Genomic DNA, 23,381 nt, shown 5'->3' on the forward strand with positions numbered 1-23,381 from the left:
GCTGCATCATTTAGGCTTCTGTAAGTATACCATATGATGTTCCACAATGATGCAACTGCCTAACAATAAATTTGTCAGATTGCATTCCTATCACTAAGAGATGTATGAGTGTACCTGTATCAGTTGATAAACTGCAACAACAACAAGAACAACAGAACAGCAGGCTCTCAGTCTCCACCTATGATGCTGTATTTTGATGAAAAATTTACTGTACACACTGTATTACTTATTTATGTTTTGATACGGAGTCTCTGTCATCCAAGCTGGAGTGCAGTGGCATGACCTAGGCTCACTGCAACCTCTGCCTCCCAGGTTCAAGCGATTATCCTGCCTCAGTCTCCTGAGTATCTGGGACTACAAGTGCCCACGATCACACCCAGCTAATTGTTGTATTTTTAGTAGAGATGGGGTTTTACCATGTTAGCCAGGCTAGTATGGAACTCCTGAGCTCAAGAAATCCACCTGCCTTGACTTCCCAGATGCTGGGATTACAGGCATGAGCCACCATGCACGGCCTAAATGGCTTGTTAAATGTTTCTGCAGAATTATCTGCCTCATACACAAATGGCTTTTACCTTGGACGTCTTTCATCTTATAAACTGACATGATTTCTTGTTATGAATGCCTGCTGTCCTAGTCCTTCGATGAGTCCATGAGGCATTTTCATCACATTGTCTGTAGACACCTTCCCTGCAGTCTTAAAAATATCATCTTCATCATCACTATTATCACAATCACCTTAATTCAACCAGACTATTCTGGCTATTTCACAATTGTTAAATGAACAACCAGGGCCTTATTATTAATGTTAGAGTCTTGATATACAATTCTTGTAGCTTTATTTTATGTATTTAAGAAAGAGAAATGTCATTTTTTTCTTACTTGACATAGAATATCCTTCAAAGTTACCACCTTGTTTATTGTCATCACTGAACATGGTCACAAAGCATAGTTGTGCCAGACAGTAAGACAATGATGTCTTTAGTTACTCTCTTGAAAGTATAGGCAACAGCATATACAGCATCATTCCTCATGCTAACTCCTTCTGAAGACCTGCCACACTCACATCTCTGTTCATTCATGCCAGCATGCTATTCAAGAAAATTTTTTGTATTTAGTCTTTATTGATCTAAAGATATTCTATCCTGCTCACATGGTTGAATTAATGAAGTCACATTTGGAGAAAACGACACGGCAAAAAGATTATTTCTGAGTGAAATTTCAGCTGAAGGATGAGCAGAGCAGATGTCAACCAGTCCAGCTTCCTGCAATGATTACAAGCAGCTACTACAAAATATTTACGAAACCAATCAGAAAAGATGTTGCTGGTAATCCGTGCCTTTTGTTAGTATAATAATGAACTGGTAAGAATTCCACTCCCTGAACACAGTACACAAGCTTTTGTCAACCACAGTAAGTTCAGATTTATGCATGCTTGTCACATGAGCACATGCCAGCAGTTATTTTTAAACTTCTGCAACTAGCTTGTTGAATACTCAACCATTCTCTTCAGTTTTCAGTTTACTGTGATAACAGCCACTTGTTTGATGACGAGCACACTACTATTATGTGGCATGTACTCAATGCAACATTGACAGATCCCTTCTTTCAATACACGATCAAAATTTACATTTTTAACTTTATGCAGTGTTTTCCTATTTCTCATTAACTTCAGTTCATCCTTTCCACACATAACTTCAACAGTTTATCCTTCTGTTTCTTCAAGTCACATTGGTGGTCATTCCAGTGTTACGCTCTTCTAAAAATGTTTCACACTTACATCACAGTTCAGTTTCTCTACATTTCACTTTATGTGCTACAAACATAAATGCTTTCTCTTTTTCTTATCATTTTCACCCAAAAGGGTATCTGCCGGACTTTTCTGATACAGTCTCTTTACATCACTAAGTAGAGAATAAGCAAAAAACAGTGCATATAGGTTTTGGCCCCACGTGGGGCATTGTGGAGAACCTGTCATTGACACATCCAGTCTACATAAGTGTCATTTTATTACCCTTCATGGCCTTGCTTATCTGGATTTATCTGGCATGGATGGAGAAGGTATATAACAGCTAAAGGGACCTCAGAGTGTCTTCTTCCCTTGGGGATGGTGAATAAACTATGTGCTGTGCACCTGCATTTGGACTAGGACACATCACATGAGGCTGGGTGTGAAATTTTCAAGTTTTCAATTTATAGAGCGCACTTTAAATTTTAGATTTTTGGGTTAGAGATGCTGAAATATTCAACAGTTCTCTTCAGTTTTCAGTTTACCGTGATAATCTCTGCTTGTTTCATGATAAGCACACAATTATTATGTGGGATGTATTCACAGCAACACTGACAGATCCCTTCTTTCAATATACAATAGAAATCTATACATGATGCTCAATGTGTATTACAAACAATATTTTAAACTCAGAAAAGTCACCTAGCTATTACATTTTTAGGTTTTTAGATGTCACTAATTCTTTTTGCGGCACGAAACAGGGGGATGGATTCCTGAAGTAAATTATAATTTTCGGTTGCCTTGGCATCCATTTTGAATATAAGCAGAGCTTTTTCATATAGAAGCAGGACTTAGCTGCCCTTGACACAGTTTCTAATTTCTCCCTCTTCTACTTCCTCAATATAGTTAATCTACATATCTGCCTTAAGCAACTGCCTCCTGGTTACCACTTCCCTATGGAACAGCTAGATACAACCTACTTGATTTACCCCACTAACCCTTACAATCTACAAGGATGACACAGGTATGTCACCACAACTACCTCAGTCACACCTTGAACTCCTGTAACTTGCTCTAAACCCACCAATTAGAATCACTGAGGGAAACCTGCTGGGGTGATACCGTGAGTCCTAACAAAGGCTTTGGCCCATAGTTCTCTCCCACTGTCTCACCTGGGTTGAGCATCCCAGAGAGTTCCCCCTTTCCATGTATCCTGCAAGGCATGCTATCTTTTCTCTGTAATACACTACTTCTGTTATTTCATTTGTATTGTGGTGCCCCATCCTCTGTTTCACCTGACTGTTATACCCAAACCAAACTCCCCTCCTGTCAAAACTCTCCTAGAGATGTCTGTCTTGGTAGGAATAAAGTAGACCCTGGTTAAGAGCCACAAGGCTTCTGCCAGAACAGATGCTGCATGGCTTATGACAGGGTTACATCCCAGTAAACCATGATAAGTTGAAAGTGTGGCAATACATTTAAATGCACCTAACTTACTAAGCATCATAGCTTAGCCAAGCCTAATGCATGATTAAGACGTTTATTTATTTTATTTTATTCTATTTTTTGAGACAGGGTCTTGCTTTGTCAACCAGTTGGAGTGTAGTAGCACAATCATAGCTTTGTGCAGCCTTGACTTCCCAGATTCTGGCAATCCTCCCACCTCAGCCTGCTGACTGACTGGGAACACAGGCACATACCACCATGCCTGGCTAAGTAATTTTGGTAGAGATACGATTTCATCACATTAATCAGACTAAGGCACATTTGCATTAGCCTACAGTCAGGCAAAATCACTGAAAACAAAGCTTATTTTATATTAAAGTGTTGAAAATCTCATTTAATTTACTGAATATTGTACTAAAAGTGAACAACAGAATGGCTGTATGGTAACTGAAGCTCACTGCTTCTGTTGAATACATACCACTTTCACAGTTTCACTATGTCAGAAACTAAGAGTAATCATTGCCAGTAAGGAACTGTCTTTATAGACGCGTTTCTTCTGACAGGGTCATCTGGTGTGAAGGCCATCGGATCACAAGCATTGGGCCATCCACCAAAATATAGCAGAATCCTTTGAAAAGCACAATATATACATTCATGGCCACCTCTCCTGGATTCCTCTCATGGCAAGGCTAGAATGTATAGGCATTCTCTAGAGACCTCAAAACCAACTCAGATGTCAAGTACTCAAAGCTCACAAAGACCAGAACTAGAGAATGCCAAAGAGAATATGGACAACATGAAATAGCTGTGGCAATCCTAAGCAAAAAGAAAAAGCTAGAGGCATCATGATGCCCAATTTCAAGCTATATTGCAGGGATACATTATCCAAAACAGCATGGTACTGGTCCAAAAATAGATGTTTAGACTAACGGAACAGAATAGAGAGTCCAGAAATAAAGCCATACACCTATGGCCATCTGATCTTCAAAAAAGCTGACAAAAACAAGGGGAAAAGACTCCCTAGTAAATAAATGGTGCAGGGATAACTGGCTAGCCATACGCAGAAGACTAAAACTGAACCTCTTCCAGTTTACAGTTACCAAAAGTCAAAGATGATTAGAGACTTTAAACGTAACACACAAAACTATAAAAACCCTGAAAGACAGCTTAAGCAATCCCATCTCGGACATAGGAATGGCCACAGCTTTCATGACAAATACACCAAAGGTAATCGTAACAAAAGCAAAACCTGACAACGGGGATCAAATTAAATGTAAGAGCACCTGCAGAGCAAAACAGAGTAAGCAAAACATGCAGATTAAATGGACAATCTACAGAATGGAATAAAGTATTTTCAAACCATGCATCTGACAAAGGTCTCCATAAGGAACTTAAATTTACAAGAGAAAAACAAGTTCATCAGAAATTAGGCAAAGGACATAAACCAACATTTTTCAAAAGAAGACACATATGCAGCCAACAAGCATAGGAAAAAAAAAAGTTCAGTATCACTGATTATTAGAGAAAAGCAAGTAAAAATCAAAATAAGATACTATCTCACACTAGTCAGGATGGTTACTATTAAAAAACAAAGAATAGCAGGTGCTGACAAAGTTGCTGAAAAAAGGGAACACTTATACATCCTTGGTGGGAGTGTAAATAAATTACTTCAACCATTGTGGAAAGCAGTATAACAATTCCTCAAAGAGCTAAACGTGGAACTAACATTTGATTCAGCAATCTCATTATTGGGTATATACCCAGAGTATATTCTCACTACATAAGTGGTATAAATGATGATTTATGCTATTAATCATTGTACCACAAACACAAATGCATGCGAATGTCCACTGCAGCACTATTCACAATAGCAAAGATGTGGAATCAACCTAAATGCCCAGCAATTAAAGCATAAATAAAGAAAATCTGGTACATACACACCATTGAACATTAAACAGCCATAAAAAGGAATAAGATCATGTCTCTTGCAGGAACATGGATGGAGCTGAAGGCTATTATCCTTACCAAACTAAAACAGGAACAGAAAATCAAATACTGCAAGAGACACTGGGATCTACTTTAGGGTAGATGGTGGGAGGAGGGAGAGAAGCAGAAAAGGTAACTATTCGGTACTAGGCTTAATACATGGCTGATAAAACAATCTGAAGAACACGCCCTAGTGACATGAGTTTACCTATGTAACAAAGTTTCACATGTGCCCCCAAATCTAAAAGTTTTAAAAAGACAGAAAACGAATACAGGCAACATATCAACTGTGTCTACTACAATTTTCTATATAGAAATGCTATTATTCTACCTAGGAAACAACAGTAGTTCAATAAATGTCACTATTTCAACTCTTGATTGATTAATTCATAACATAAAACAATGTTGGGAATATAAAATATAAATAAACAAGAAATACGTATGTTCACAAATAAATGAAAATCATTATAACAACTATTTGTCACAAAATGTAATCATTTAAATTAGACTTTGCTTACCAAAATGTTATATGCCTAAAACATTTTCTATTTCTTCCTAATTCATCTTCTAAACTTCTTATTCAAGTATAACTAATGTATTTTCAAATATCTACTCAGATTTATTACAATTTGCTTAATATTTTTCTTAAAAACAGCCCATCCTATATACCTTAACTTATTTTACAAAAAACTTTAATCCTTGCCATGAGAAACAGAAACTCAGCATAAGTAGAAGGCAGTACGAAAATAGAATAAAATGAACACATCAAAATTCAACTAGCTTCATTTGCCTAGAATTGATTTCAAAAAATAATAAAGACAAAGTTCAGTAAACAAGAATATTAAAAGATAGGTACTAAAACACTTCTTTGCTTTCCGAAAAAAACTAAAAGGGGAAAAAAGAATCATTAAATAGAAGTTGAATACTGTATATCAATTAAGAACGATAGTATCTCTGAATGAAAAGTAGAAACAACTGATATAAGCTCCATAATGACAATATCCATGATACAAGATAAAGCATGTGAAACCATGCAGACTGATTAGATGAAGAACTAGATCTGTGAGTCTAAGGAAACCAACAGAACTAGGAGATCTTGAGACAGAATTCTAAAAAGTCGAGAGCTACAAAGGCAACTTCAGAGACCTGAAGAGGTTTAAACTCTTGATAAGAAAATTACCAAGATCAGGGAAAAAGCTATTGAAAGGACCAGAAAGAACAATGTCTACAAAACCGAGATCCATAACTACTATTATCAAACAGACTGAAAAAATCTGCACATAGAGAGCAGTGAATTCAAGATCTCACCTAAGTGTGTGGGAATAACTAATATGACTGAGTACTCTTCAGGACTCATCTCAAAATTCTTACGATAAAACCAGAAGCCGGACTGCATAGAGACATTGGGACTCAAAGAATGACAATATGGCAAGTTGCCTGTCTCTCCTTGTTGCCTTCTACATGTTCCAGATAGGGTACTGCTGAAGGCTCCAACCCAGGCCACTAAAAAAATCCTATTACTCCTAGCCAAAACACCAGGAAAAGAATGACATAAAGCCTGAAAACTTATCCACGATACTGCCAGAAACCAAGAGGTAAAAATGTACAATAGCATTCTCCCACACTCCACTACACACAGACGCAATAGGGCTGCAATAGGGCTAAGAAAGAAACTGATATTCTTATCCTAATTACCACTAGGAAGCAGACTGCATACCACAATTTCCCAGCACAGTAGTGTCAGCAGAACAAGCCAAAAGCTTGTCTTCCATCCTTTGCTGGCAAAGGGAACTGGCACTCTGGATTTTTCTGGAGTATCAACAAAGAGAGGAGTAAATCTTTCATTTGCCATAAAGTAGAAGAAGATGATGGCACACAGATTCCACCACAGAGTATTTTAGGCAAGGCCAAACAAAAAGCTGATGTACACACCCCTTCGTCATTTGACCAGGTAGTGCTCCAATTTTTCTAACCAGATGGTGTCAGTAGTAACGAAATTGGACTTATTTGTATATCTCCATCTAGTGAAAGTAGGCAGTACTCCATTTCACCCACCAGGATATTATAAAGAGGGCCCTATGGAGAGATAAGCCTTATTTATGTGGGAGAAAAGAACAGGTGCACTGAAGTTATTTGGAACTTTGCAACCTCTTTTTTAAATCCCCTTTAGCAAGGCCCAAAAGGAAGTTGTGTCACCACATACTCCTAGCGTCAACCAGGCAGCATTCGGCAGACCACAGTTGGCATTCTGATTGCCCCAACCTTCCCTTCCATCAGAAGAGCCCAGAAGGAAACTCACCTCAGTTACATCCTCATGCTCTAAAAGATAACAATGCCCAGCTTTCGCCTAACCCTAAGAGAGTATCAACAAACCCCACTAGAAACTTCACTGTGCACACTCACCCACACTTACAAGGCCACCTGCTTTAAAAATATGTAGAGAGAATGGCTGAATGTGGTGACTCATGCCTGTAACCTCATCACTTTGGAGGGCCGAGCTGGAGAGATCATGCAGTCAGGAGTTTGAGACTACCCTGGCCAACACAGTGAAACCCCATCTCTACCAAATATACAAAAATTAACTGGGCATGGAGGGGTGCATCGGTAGTCCCAGCTACTCGGGAGGCTGAGGCGTGAGAATCACTTGAACCCAGGAGGCAGAGGTTGTAGTGAGCTGAGACTGCACCACTGCACTCCAGCCTGGGTGACAGATCAAAACTCCATCTCAAAACAAAACAAAACAAAAAAACAAAAACCACCAGAGGCTGGGTGTGGTGGCTCATGTCAGTAATCCCATCACTTTGGGAGGCGAGGCGGGTGGATTATGAGGTCAGGAGATCTAGACCATCCTGGCTAATATGGTGAAACTCTGTCTCTATTAAAAATACAGAAATTAGCTGGGCGTGGTGGCAGGCACCTGTAGTCCCAGCTGCTCAGGAGGCTAAGGCAGAAGAATCACTTGAACTTGGGAGGCAGAGCTTGCAGTGAGTAGAGACGACACCACTGCACTCCTGCCTGCACAACAGAGACAGACCCCCCCGCCTCCAAAAAAAACAAAAAAAAAAAAAACAAAAAAGAAAGAGAGGCAAGACTACTAGGAGGACTGCGCAGGCCCAGGAGTTCAAGAGTAGCCTAGGCAATGTACTAAACCTTGTCTCTAAAAACATAGGAAAAGCTAACAAAGAGAAAAGTAACTATGTTCCAGACATTAAAGTGAAAAGCAAATTCAAGAAATTATAGACTATCAAAAGTAATACTATCCCAATGCACTTACAGACCCAGTATTAAGTAGATAAAAAGACATAAAACTAACAGGGAGAAAATAGTCAAAAACCACATATCCCACAAAGTACTAGCAAATAGAATAAATAAAGAATTCTTAAAACTCCAAAGTTTCAAAACAATTCATTAGAATGTAGGCAAAACACAGACAATTCACTAAAACACATATACACATTAACAAAAAATGTACTAACAAGGCAAATAAGCACATGAAAAGATGTTTAATATCATTAGTGACAAATAAAACGCTAATTAAAACCACATTCTGCAACTGGCATGGAAAATCACTGTTTTAAACTGTGGTCTCTTCTCTCCCAAGCAAGCATAAATACTCTCAGAAAATTTCCCCAGAACCACAGTTTCGAAGGTGAGAGGAGGAAACTGGATGTGGACATTCTACATCCTCTGCTGTCTCAGAATCTTCACAGAAAGCACACTTTGATCCTATCCCACAAAAACCACTAGGAACGCCAGAAAGGCTGACCCACCTGGAATGAACTGAGGACAAACAACAGAATGCAGATCACACTGACTGGTGAAAGAATCTTGGTGAATATTTTGAACTCCAAACAGAAGGAGAAACACAAAGAGACCAGTTGGCTCCATAGTACTACAAGGGGCACAATAAGCAATAAGGTCCAAATCTCTCTTGAGATTTTCCACAGAGCCTTGATATTCAAAGCAGTCTTTCCCTCGTCTGAAAATGAGCAAAAGGTCAGCATTAAGTTCCAGTAACTAGTTAAGTCTTCCCAGAATGAGAACATGACAGGGTAGCAATTTAAGTTTTGAAGCAGCATTTATTATTTTGTGTTTACTATAAGCTCCCCAAACTAGGGACCATCTACCTACAGGGCAATGAGTTTGTACCTGTCCAATGTTTTAGTTCTGGTGCTCACTATGAGTCTTCTCCAAAATGGGAAAAGAGAACAGTCCAGTGTTTAACTTGCAATACTAAGTAGTAAAGGTCTAAACCACCAAAGAACACTTGCAAAAACTAGAAGAGGAGGCTATTTCCTCAAAGGTGCAGCATCTACACAAAGTCACAATGATTGCAGAAACTGAAGGAAACAGACACAACCAAAAGAAACCAACAATGTTCCAGCAATGTACTCAAAAGAAGTGAAGATCTATAAGGTGTCAGATGGAGAATTCAGAACAATCCTCTTGAGGTTCAGATAATCAGAAGAAAACAGAGAAAGAAAAGTAAACGAAATCTGGACAACAATCCAGGAAAAAAAAATAAGAAAACTGACATAAAAAAATAAACAAAAACAAACAAAACAGAAATACCAAAAAGTAAGGAATGCAATAACTGAACAGAAAAAAATAGAAACTTTCAAAAGCAGACTTTGAACAATGAAGGAAGAATTACCAAGCATCAAGAAAGACCATATGAAATTACACAATCAAAGGTGCAAAAATAGATGGGCTTGCAAGAATTATGGGTAACTATCACATAAAAAAGCCTCCACATAATAAACATTCCTGAAGGAGACAGGCCTAGGATGTGTATTTAAGAAAATAATTCCATAATGCTAGAGAAACATGGCACCACCAAGTACAGCAGCTCAGCAGTAACCAAATAAATTCAATCCAAAAACAAAATACCCAAAAGACATCACAATCGAATTACCAAAACTCAAAACAAAGCAAAATAATACTCAAAATGAAGGGAAAAAAGAAGTATTATATTCAACAGAGCCCCAATATGACTTTAAGCAAATTTCCCAGCAGAAATCCTGCAGATTTCTGCAGTAGAGTGAGATGCTACACTCAAAGAGCTGAAAATAATTGCCATCCACAAATACTGTACTCAAAGGGTATCTTTCAAACATGAAAGAATGAAAAAGTCTATCCCAGATAAACAAAAGCTGAGGAAATTCATAAACACCAAAACTGTCTTAAATGCTAAAAAAAAGCAGTCTTCAACTTGAAAGAAAAATCTGTAAAAGAAAATATCTGCAGGTATTAAGCTCATTGGCTTAAAAAAAAGACAAATTCAGAATAATTGAACACTGTAATTGGGGTAAATAAACCATTCATCTCAGTATGGACACTAAAATTGAATCAAAACTATTGAAAACAATGATAGCTACAACAACAAGTGAAGAGGCAATATTTAAAGGTTAAACTGTAATGTCCAAGATTCAAAATGTGGAGGGCAGGAATGTTAAACTGTAGTTTTTGCAACTTGACATTTCTTTGCAATCACATAAACTGTTAAAATTACCAGACTTTTTCTATAAACCTCCTGGCAATCACACAGCAGAAAGCTGTACATATACACTACAAATCAATACCACAAAATCAAAACATTCTACTATAGAAAAATCACTTAATTACAAAGGAAGATAGTAAGAGAGAAAAACACAAATGATCTACAAAACAACCAGGGAACAAATAATAAAACTGCCTTAGTTAACGTTTGCCTATCAATAAGAATGCTGTTAACTGAATTAAATTATCCAATTAAAAGACCAAGTAGCTGAAAAGATTTTTTAGAACACTAAACAATATGCTGTCTACAAGAAACTCATTTCACCTATAAAGAACTCAGACTGAAACAAAAATATAAAAAGACACTCCACAAAAATGGAAAACAAGGAGGCAAGAGTAGCTTTACTTACATCAGGTAAAACAGACTTTAAGTCAAGAGTGGGAAAGAAACGTTAAAAAGGCCATTACACAATGACAAGGGTAGCAATAAAGCAAGAAGATACAATAATAACGAATATATATGCACCCCAAACTGGGATTTGGGAGCACTCAGATTTATGCAACAAGTATTAACAGACCTAACGAGAAACACTGACTGACACACAATCATGAGTTTCAGCAATGGACAGATCATCCAAACAGAAAATAAAGAAGTATCACAGGTAACTGCTCTCTAAAGCAAACAGACCTTCTGTAACAGTATATAAGCCTTCCCTTTTTTAACATGTACTTACCAGCATATTTTGCTTTTTGACTTTCTGATAATGGCCATTCTGACTTAGGAAGATGGTATCTTACCGTGGTTTTGATGTGCATTTACCTGATGATTAGTGATGGTGAACATTTTTCATGTTTCTTGGCTGCTTACATGTCTTTTTTGAAAATGCCTGTTCATACCCTTTGCCCAAATTTTTATGGGGTAGTAATTTACTTGTTGCAATGTTTAAGTTCCTTGTAGATTTTGGATATCAGCTTTTTGTCAGATGCATCATTTGCAAATACGTTTTCCCATTCTGTAGGTTGTGCTTACTGTTTCCTTAGATGTGTAGAAGCTTTGGATTCTAGTTAAGTTCTGTTTCTCCAATTTTGGTTTTGCTGCATTTGCACTTGCTCATAAATTATTTGCCCAGTACAATCTTCAGAAGAGTGTGTCCTAAGTTTCTTCCACAATTTTTATAGATATAAGTCTTAGGTTTAGGTCTTCACTCATGTTGAGTTAATTTTCGTACATGGTGAAAGGTATGAGTACAATTTCACTCTTCTGTATGTGGCCATCCAATTTTCCTACCACTATTTATTGAAGAGGGTGTCATGTTCACAAAGCATAGTTTTGCTGATCTGTCTAATAACGGTTTGTAGACATATAGTTTTATTCTCAGATTCTTTATTCTGTTTCAACAAACTAATGTGTCTATTTTTATGTAAGTATCATGATATTTTGGTTACTGTAGGATTATGGTAATTTGAAGTCAAGTAATGAGATACCTCCAGCTTTGTTCTTTTCGCTTAGAATTGCTTTGGCTATTCAGGCTTGTTTGATTTCACATGAATTTTAAGACTGTTTCTCATTCTGTGAAAAAATAACATGGATAATCTGATAGGGATTATGTTGAATCTGAAGCCTACTTTGGGCAGTTAGTTGTTTTAACTATATTCACTCTTCTAATGTAGGATCATGGGATGTTCTTCCATTTGTTTGGGTCATTTTCTTTCACCAGCATTTTATAGTTCTCCTTATAGAAATCTTTCACCTCGCTGGTTAAATATATTCCTGTATACATATTTTTTGTAGCTATTGTAAATAGCAATGCCTTCTTGATTTGATCCTTGGCTAGATCACTATTGATACACAGAAATGTTACTGAATTCTGTTTATTAATTCTGTATCCTGCAACTTTACTGAAAGCATTTATCAAATGTAAGAGTTTTTAATTTTTAGAATTTTCTGTATACAAGAGCGTATCATCAGCAAACAAGGATAATTTCACTTCCTCTTTTCCAATTTGGATGCCTTTATTTTTTTTTATCTTGTGTAACTGCTCTCGCACAGACTTCCGGAACTATTTTTAACAACAGCAGTGAAAGCTGGCACCTTTGGCTTGGCCAAACTCTTGGGGAAATGGTTTCAACTCTTTCTCAATAAGTAGGATGTTGGCTGTGAGTTTGTCATATTCAGCCTTTATTATGGGTTGAGGTATGTTCCCTCATGCCTAGTTTATTAAGGATTTTTATAATGAAGGGATGCTGAGTTACACTGAGGGCTTTTTCTACACATATTGAGAAAATCTTGTTTTTGTCCTTGATTCTGATTATGCGATGTATCATACTTATTGACTTGTGTATGGTGAACCATCCTTGGGTTCCCTAGGGTAAATCCCACCTGATTACCGTTTATAATTGTTAGATATGAGTTCTAAATTTCTCTTCAAAGAGTCAGTATGTTAGTATGTTCAATTCTTTGCCTTCTACGTTTAAACTTAACTGCCTCATAAAGTAACCTTTGTTGATCACCTGCTCCACCCTGACTCATTCCGATTGCCAGCTCCACCCTGACTCATTCAGATTACTGCACCACCCTAATTTCGATTTCCTGCTCCACCCCAACTAATTCCGGTTTCCTGCTCTGCCGTAACAATTTTTCCCACCAAACCACTTACTCTGTCACTCTCTTTAAAATAGCCAATAGGAATTAGTTTAGCCCGTGCAGTCTAACCTTAGCCCATAGGCAAATGACATAGCAGCAGGAGCCATTTGTGTCAGCAATAAGAACACCTTCCCCTCCCTTGTTCAGGTGTGTGGTCACCATGGCTCCATCTGTGAGAGTGCACCCTTCTATAGAAGTAAATTGCCTTGCTGAGAAGAAAATTTTATATTCAAGTGCTATTTCTTTTGCAGCATCGAAACTTATGACCTTATCATTTTTGTATGTTAATAGATTTATTCTGCTAGTCTTTTGTAGAGGATTTCCGCATTTGTGTGCATCAGGAATACTGGCCTGTAGTTTCTCCTTGTGCCATTGTCGGGTTTAATATCAGAGTGATACTGGTCTCATAGAATGAATTACAAAGGATTCCCTCCTCACTTGTTTGCAGTAGTTTCTGAAAGATTAGTACTATTTTTTGTACGTCTGTCAGAATTTGGCTGTAGATCCGTATGATCCTAGGCTTTTTTTGTTGTAAGATTTTGCCATTATTGATTCAATCTTGCTACTCCTTACTGTCTGTTCAGAAGTTCTTTTTCTTCCTGGTTAAATCTTGGGAGGTTGTGTATTTCGAAGGATTTATCCATTTCCTCTAGGTTTTCTAGTTTGTGAGCACACAGACATTCATAACAGTCTGTGATAACCTTTTTTATTTCTGTGTTATCAAACGTGATCTCTTTTATAATTTCTGATTGTGCTTATTTGGATCGTCTCTATTCTTTACTTTGTTAGTCTAGCTAGTGGATTTTACCAGTTTTGTTAATAAGGCTTGGGTGCAACGTGGCTCACGCCTGTAATTACTGGTCCTCTGGGAGGCCAAGGTGGGCAGATCAATTGACTTCTAGACCAGCCCAGACAACAGTGTGAAACCCCAGCTCTAACAAAAAAAAAAAAAAATTAACTTGGCATGGTGGCATGTGCCAGGGGTTTCAGCTACTCAGGAGGCTGAGGTGGAAGGATGGCTTGAGCCTGGGAGAGAGGTGAAGGTTGCAGTGAGCAGAGCTTGTGCCACTATGCTCCAACTGGGTTGACAGAGGGAGTTCTTTTTGGTTTATATTTTTGAACAGCCTAAAAACATGACTATTTTGAAAAAATAGTATTGACAAACCTTTAACTGGACTAAAAGAAAAGGAAAAAAGACCAATACAAATAAAATGAGAGGAAAAAAAGAAACATTATAACTAAAACCACAGAAATTCAAGGGATCATCAGAGGCTTTTATGAACTGTGTACAAACAACATGGAAAACCTAGAGAAAATAATTAAGTTTTTGGACATATACAATCTACCAAGATTGAATCATAAAGAGAGAGAAATCCTGAATAGACCCATAAATAGTAACAAGATTGAAGCAGTAATAAAAAGCCTCCCATTAAAGAAAAGCCAGGACCTGATGATTTCACTACAGGATTCTACCAAATATTTTGAGAAAAACTAACATCACTTCCACTCAAGCTACTTCAAAAAAATTACAGATGAAAGAATTTCTCCAAACCCATTCAATGAGGCTAACATCCTGCCACCAAAATCTGAACACAAACACACACACGCATGCACAAATTTCCCTGATGAACACATCCAAAACTCCTTAAAAAAAAAAAAAAAAAAAAAAAACTAGCAAATTGAGTTCTGCAATACTACAAAAAGATCATTCAACATGATCTTTTTCATCCTCATAATCTCCCTAAAAGAGGACTCACCTACTGCATGCAGGAATGGTTCAAACAAAAAAATTTAATAAATGTGATTGATGTATCACATTAAAAGAGTCAAGAACAAACACAATGTAATTGCTTTAACAGATGCCAAACAGGGAGAAATTGAAAGACTTTGTCCTCAAAGATATGGAACAAGTCAAGGATGCCCACTTTCATTCAACATAGTGCACAAAAGTCATAGAGCAATTATGGAAAGAGAAATAAAACCTATTCAAATTATTAAAAAATAACCAAATTATCCTTATTCACAGAAGACATGAACCTACAGAAAAATCTAAACACCAAAAATACTGTAGAAATTCAAAAACAAATGCAGTTATGTTGCAAAAAATAAAATCAACATGTAAAAATTACCATTTACATACAGCAATAGCAAATAACCTGAAAAAGATCAATGAACCAGTTCCATTTAAAACAGCTCCATAAATAAAATACCTAGAAATAAATACTACTAAACTCAAAGATTTCTAAAATGAAGACTAAAGGCATTGATAAAGGAAATTGAAAAAGACACACAAAAAGAAACAAAATTTTCACGTTCACCCAAAACAATCTACAGACTCAATGTAGTGCCTATCAAAATACCAATGACAGTCTTCACAGAAATAGAAAATAAAAATCCTAAAATTTGTACGCAACTACAAAGATCATGAAGTGTCAGATCAGTCTGGTTCTGCCCAGCATTATCACCCCTCCCACTTCTGAAAGGAAAGGATTTTCTGGGGAAAATGGAGTGAAGCTGACTCCCCCCCTTAAAGGTTAAGAATGCTCTGTGTAACAGATAGCCTAGTTTTGGCTATCTAGGTTGGCCACCAGAGGGCACCCTTAATCAGAGAATCACCAGCAGGGCGTTTGAAATAATAACAGGGGCAACACATTAGCATGGACACCCAGATCGATTTCCATATACTGATTCCAGGTTAAATACAACCCAAACTCGCCCTAAGTGGCTAGTAATCTGCATGGCTGAATATTATAAGACCCTAGTCGCCCGAGCTGGCCCAAAAGGGATCAAAAAGACTGTTATCATGTAAGCCCTTGGAGGAGACTGGTAAGCAAAAGAGCCAAGAAAAAACGATTTTGCAGGCTCCTTCGGAGGAGCTAGAAAATCCTCCCCCGTATGCCCCTCTATACCCGTCCTAAGCAAGGCGTAGACAAGGGGAAGGGCAGTTGTCTTCCGAAGAAACAAGCTCAGAAAGTAGCGGGGCATCTCCACAGCAGGAAGAAGCTGCATCCTTGCCACCTAAGACTAGGAGGGAAAAATAGGATGAGGGAGGCAAACATCTTAGGTCCAGCGGTTACCGAGCTCTGCAAATGTGGCTCAGAGAGATGTGGACACAAGTCTACCTTGATGATCAAGGCCGGGTACAAGGTGGAGAACAAACTTACTCTTATCTCCTCTTCTCCACTACTGACCTTTTAAACAGGAAACACCATAACCCATCATACACAGAAAAGCCACAGGCAATAATTGACACAATGAGAACAATCTTTTTGACTCATAGTCCTACCTGGCCAGACTGTCAGCAACTGCTAGTCATTTATTTAGTACAGAAGAAAAGCAAAGAGTGGTGCAAGCAGCCCTCCACTGGCTAGAAAACAACGCACCTGAATGCATAAATGATTCTAGGCAGTATGCGGAAGCCCAGTTCCCTGACACCGACCCAAACTGAGACCCAAACAACCCTGATCATTTAGAATGCCTACAGAGGTATATGGAGGCACTCCTAAATGGGCCAAAGTCAGAGGGAAGAAAAGCAATGCACACAGGGAAAGTTTCAGAAGTCCTTCAAAAGCCCGATGAGAGTCCCAGCCAGTTCTGTGAGCGGCTGTGTGAAACCCACTGGCTCTATACTCCACCTGACACACAAGTAGAAAATGGTAAATACTGCCTTCATTAGCCAGTCACACAGTGACATCAAAAAAAGCTCCCCAAATTAGAAGGATTGCCAAAGAGGCATGGAGGAACTCTTCAGTGTCTTATAGAAGGCTGGATACAAAGTTTAAAAAAAAAAAAAAAAGGCTTGCATCTGTTGTCCTAAAGTTAAATATTTAGGTTTTATAATAAGCAAAGGACAAAGGGAGCTTGGTGAGCAGAAAGAGGCCGTGTGTACACTCCCTACTCACACCACAGGGCGCCAAATCAGGATTCTTAGGTGCAGCGGGGTTCTGCCGCATTTGGATCCCAAATTTCTCACTTTTAGTTAAGCCTCTATATGAAGCTACAAAGTGGGATAAGAAAGAGTCCCTCCTCTGGGAGACAGAGCAAGCAAAGGAGTTTAAAAAATTCAAAAAAGCCTTAACACAGGTTCCAGCTTTAGGCATCCCAAATCAGACTAAACCTTTCTTCCTGTACGTGGATGAAAAGAAAAGAGACAGCAGTAGGAGTTTCAACACAAATGCTAGGATCATGGCATAGACCTGTGGCCTATTTATCTAAACAAGTAGACACAGTGGCATTAGGCTGGCCACACTGCTTTAAAGCAGCAGTGGCAACTCTCTTGCTGGCCCAGGGGACTGGCAAGTTAACGCTAGGACAGAAGTTAACTATTCAGGTGTCACACACTGTAATAACCCTGTTAGACCAGAGGGGGCATCACTGGCTGTCTAATCCAAGAATGGCTAACTATCAGACTGTTACATGAAAATCCTAATATAAATGTGGAAACAGTGAATACCCTAAATCCAGCTAGTCTGTTGCCTATAGAAGAATCAAAAGAATTCCCATCACATTATTGTAAGGATGTAGTAGATCAAGTGTTTTCAAGCAGGAAAGACCTGAAAGATCATCCTTTTGAAAATACAGATGGTAGCAGCTTCATTTCAGATAGAGTTTGCAGAGCTGGGTATGCGGTAGTGATAAATGATTTTAAGTCAGGTGAGGGAACAGTGGTAGAAGCACAGTCACTGACAACTGGAACCTGTGCTCCCAAAAGGCTGAGCTTATTGCTTTAACAAGAGCTTTATCACTAGCAAAAGGTAGGATAGTTAATACCTGTACTGATTCTGAATATGCTTTTGCTACACAGTGTGCTCATGGAGCCATCTAGAGAGAGGACTTCTAACAGCTGTGGGAAAAGAAATAAAAAAATAAAAAGGAGATCCTGCACCTCTTAGATGCTGTTTGGGCACCTAAAAAGGTAGCCATTATACATTGCAAAGATCATCAAACAGATGGGTCCTATAAATCCATAGGAAATAGAAAGGCAGACAGAGAAGCAAGGTGGGCATTTATGGCAACCACACCACAGGAAGAAGAAGCTTTAATGTAAGTTACCTCTTTTCCCAAAACCATTACCTTTAGAATACAAGTAGGCTCCACCCCCTGTGAGAACCTGATGGTAGATTTTACTTAGTTACCCCATGTAAGAGGACTAAAGTATTTATCGGTCTTTATATACACCTATTATGGGTGGGTAGAAGCTTTCCCCACCCAAACTGAAATGGCCCAAGAAGCAACATGGGCATTACTAGCACATATTATCCCCAGGTTTGGGGTGCCTTTGACTATCGGGTCAGATAATGGCCCAGCATTTGTGGCTGAAGTTGTTCAAAACTTATCCCAATTACTAAAAACAAGATGGAAGCTGCACACTGCATACCATCCCCAAAGTTCAGGAAAAGTCGAAAGGATGAACCAGACAATAAAGCAACTGTTAAAAAAGTTCTGTCAAGAAACCCACCTAAAGTGGGATATGGCTCTGCCCATGGTTCTCCTTCAAATCAGATGCATCCCAAACAAGCAAACTGGATACTCACCCTATGAAATTCTCTTTGGAGGGCCTCCCCCTCTTATTTTCCAAATTAAAGGAGATCTCAAAGAAGTACGGGAACTAACAATGAGAAGGCAAATGCAAGCTTTAGGAACAACCATGAGAGAAGTGCAAAGCTTGGTGCAAGAAAGACTGCCAGTAGGCCTAACTAGCCTAGTTCACCCGTACCAACCCAGGGTCTCTGTCTGGGTCAAAAAGTGGAACCTGTCCACATTAGGGCACATATGGGATGGGCCTTTTATAGTAATCATACTTACCCACACTGCTGTTAAGGTTGCTGAAGTTGTTCCCTGGAACCACCATAGCCAGTTAAAGCCAGTTACTGCCCAGGAAACATGGACCAGCCAGCCAGACCACGATGAACCCACCAAACTAACCCGAAGATGAGGTGCCAACAGAGACCAAACCTAGACCAGTCAACCTCAGACCCAACTGTTAACGAAAAATCGTTGAGCCCTGCTATAGTCACAAAACCAGAAGCTGACTATTCTACGCACTGCCAAAGCTTGAGGAGTGTTCAGCAGATAAGTAAAGTAGATATGGGCTGATATTTTAATACTTATTGCTATTCTAGTAATATTTGCTGTACTACTGTTATATTGCCATTGTTGCCAACCCTTGCTTTCAGAAAGGAACATAGCCTGCCTGTGCCTAGTCTGAAGATGTTACTCTCTGTTTTACTTATATTAACTATTATGTGAAACTTACAAAGCGGTGAAAATACAAATGAGTTTTCCATGTGCACCCAAACTACTGGGGTAAGGAACACACAGGTTAAAACCTTTATATATCAAACCCATTATAAGCAAACAGGCTCCCTAGGAATTTGTGTATATAACCAAATTACTTATTCAATGTGTGATGTTGGTGATAACCAGCCCTATGTCTGCTGTGACCCCAAACTTCTACCTCGAACTTGGTGTGACATTTGTGAAAGGTCTGAAAAAGGAACTCTTTATAATTCAACCTGGATACCCTCCATCAATAAACGCAGTGTGTATCTGTGTTTAGATGCCTGCTAGATAATAAGAACACTCCTTAAAACTAAAGTAATAACGGCGGCCCCAATCTGTTATGGCAATCCTTGCCCTAGAGTCATGTCAGTGTGTGTCTCTCGTGGTTGCCACATTCCTGACTCCAAAAGAGAGTTGACTGGAACCACTTGTATCCTGTACTGGATTAGAGATAATCCGCAGTCTCAAGACATACGTTTCTCCAGAAACCTCTCCACAGATTGCTGTAACTATGATAACTGTGTAACAGGAAATTCCTGTAGCCTCATTGAATTTGTTATTTCAAATCGGATTAGGCAATAGGCACTGAAGTTCCAGTTGGATACAGTGATGAAGCCACAGAAAAAGAGGCGGATCCTAAGCTAGAGAGATGAGGCATTAAATACTCCAGGGTGCAGGACTACCAACAGCACTGTATAGTTTTTATATTATCAAAAAGACTCAAGCTCACAAACCTCAGCAACGATTTAAAAGTTTCAAGTCATTCAGTGAAGATATTAACCAAGTAGTTCCTGAGCCATCCTTTATCACTAAAAATCTGTGCAGTTAGTTAAGAACATAGCAGGAAATCTAGGAGTTACTTCATAGTATGTATGCAAAAGACTGACATGGAGGATAGATGGCCTTGGGAGGTAAAAGAATTGCTTCCCCAGAACAACTACACTTTAATTCTCTCTGCCACAAATGATCCAGAATTAATCCCTACTAGCTATAGTACTTGGCTTTTAAAGGCTTCTATTATAGGAAGATACTGCATACCTCGTTGGGGGACTACCTATCCACACCCAGCAGGCAAATTAGCCTGTTTAGGGCAACAATACTACAATGAAACTATATGAAAAACTATGGCAGAGAGAAAATAAAACAGGTAAAAATAACTGAAGGCCATCTCATTTTAAACCATTTTCTAGGTTCTCTTCTTTAAATCACTCTTGGGATCAACCAAAAGCATAAAACATGGTAAGCATCAACATGGTAAGCACCTGCAGGCCTCTACTGGATCTGTGATCAGTGAGCCTACAGGCAGGGGCCAGAAAAACGGACAGGAGCTTGTGCATTAGGTGTTATTAAACAATCGTTCTTCCTGTTACTCTTGAAGCAAGGAGAAGCTTCAGGGTTTTCCTATTTATGATGAGCCTAGAAGTAAAAACAAAGGAGCAGCAGACTTAAAGGAAGATACAGAAATAGGGGACTGGAAAGACACAGATTGCAGAGAGAATAATAAATAATTATGGCCTAGCCACTTGGGTGCAAGATGGATTATGGGGATACTGTACTCCCATCTACATGATTAATCGCATCATTAGGTTACACGCATTATTAGAAATTATAACTAATGAAACATCTAAAGCTTTAGATTTATTGGCTGTACAATCTACACAGAATGAGAAATGCAATTTATCAAAACAGACTGCCCTTAGATTATCTGCCTCTGCAGTAAATTTAACTAGACTAATTGTTGTTTAGAAATTGATGACAACAGGTAGGCAGTTATGGAAATCACTGCCACAGTGAGAAAGTTAGCTCATGTTCCAATCCAAACTTGGAAAGGTTGGACCTCAGACTATCTTTTTGGTGGATGGTTTTCATCTTTTGGAAGATTCAAGACTCTCATAGGAAGTGTAGCACTTCTATTAGGCAGCTGTCTAATACTCCCTTGTTTACTGCGTCTCCTGTTTAGGAACATACAGTTCACTACAGAAGCAGTAGTGGCTAGACACACCCCTCCCAAATAATGGCACTAAATAAATATCAGCCATTACCCACAGAAGAAAGTTCATCTCAAGAGAAGGTGGAGAATTATGAAACTAACGTAGGTTTTTTCTAAAGTAGTTTCCTTTCCCATGTCTCACCCTCTTTACCTTCTATATGGATTGTAAAACACAAATGTATAGGTATGGGATAGAAGAGTTAGGCCTTAAACATCACTTATAAAAATAACTTGTTGAAGTATAATCTGACTTCTACTTACGCACAGGCAAATGGCGCCACAGAAAATAGTTAAGTTCAGCTCCTGACTGGCTTACTCGTGCTTCTCTCTAGAGAACAGGTGAAAATTCATGCCCCCTACGTGGATGGCTGGTTAGTCAGTGACAGGGAAGATTCCCTGAAAGATGGAAACAATCTAAAAAGACAGGGTCAGCCACAGGGAGGACAGCAAAGGCTGAGAAAAATTTAAGCCAGGGAGCCAGTCTGCTCCCACAAAGAAGGTAAGTGATGCTAAAAGCAGATACACTGGCAAAGCAACTCCCCATGCAAACAGATGAATTGCCTTTTGACAGGCCTTTGACTCTGTCCTACTATCCTAGCATCATGTGCATCATCAGGAAAAAGGTAAAAGCTTTCTAATAATAGTTTATTTTAAAAGAAAGCTTTTAAATGGGGGAATGTGAAAGGAAAATAAAATAAAATAAACAATAAAGCCAAAAATAATAAACATAACATATGAAATAGTTAACATTAACTACAGATTACTTAGAAGTTACACATAGGCTAAGAAATTTAAGTAGTCCCTCCCAGCATTGCTAACAAGTTACAGCTGCAAGCTTATCTCAACCTTCCAAGCTTATCACCTGCCTCCAGACCCCTGCATGTTTCTGTAATTCCTGTTTTCCATTACCCCAGCTCTGTCCAGCTTCGCGGTTGACTGGTCAAGATAACTAAATTGTAAGCTTTCTCAGAACTGCCACAGGGTTAAATAATTTATGTCTTTGTCTGAAACCGGTATCCTGCCTCATTTTCCCACCTCAAATGACATGTAAAGCAAGCCTGCATTCTTTGTCAGGGTCAGTAGCCATTTTGTGTGTGAGTCTGCTGTTGGCTCAGGTGCCCAAATTAAATAAAGTTGTCTTTGGTCTGCAAAGGTCTCTTTGTCTTCCTTGCCCGGAGTTTTACTGTGACATATGATCACCGGGTCAACACAGATATTAACGTGAAAGTCAAATTTTTTGAAACACAAAAAAAAGAAACACAATAAACCAAAAGCAGTGAGAAGTGAGACACAACAAAAGCAGTGTTAACAGGAAAATTTACAGCACTAAATGTCCATCTTTAAAACGTATAAATACTCCAAATTATGACTCTAATGATGCAACTCAAGAAACCAGAAAAGCAAGATCACACTCAAACCCAAAACTAGCAGAAGAAAAAAAGACCACAGGATCATTAAATGGAACATAGACTAGAAAAACTAATTACATTAAATGGAATATAGACTAGAAAAATGCATGACTAGAATTGTGTATGTGGGTGTGTATTAGCTCTAAAAAAACTAATTTTCTTGGCCAGGCATGGTGGCTCACACCTATAATCTCTGCACTTTGGGAGGCCAAGGTGGGTGGACCACTTGATGTCAGGAGTTTGAGACCAGCCTGGCCAAGAAAGAATCAACAAAACAAAAAATGGCTTCTTCTAAAGGGTAAAGAAGAATGATAAACTAGTAGTTAAACTAACCAAAAAAGTAAGGGAGAGACCAGAATAAATAAAACAAGAAATGAAAAAGGGAACACTATAATT

At 38.6% G+C, this 23,381-nt stretch overlaps 1 protein-coding gene across 16 annotated transcripts in view; it reads right to left on the reverse strand.

The window, feature by feature from the left end:
• The window catches only part of UTY (ubiquitously transcribed tetratricopeptide repeat containing, Y-linked), a 229,739-nt gene that overhangs the window by 169,370 nt on the left and 36,988 nt on the right, over nt 1–23,381 (reverse strand). The window lies entirely within an intron of this gene.

This window comes from Rhinopithecus roxellana, chromosome 22 (assembly GCF_007565055.1).
Source record: "Rhinopithecus roxellana isolate Shanxi Qingling chromosome 22, ASM756505v1, whole genome shotgun sequence".
In the NCBI taxonomy this organism is placed as follows: Eukaryota; Metazoa; Chordata; class Mammalia; order Primates; family Cercopithecidae; genus Rhinopithecus; species Rhinopithecus roxellana.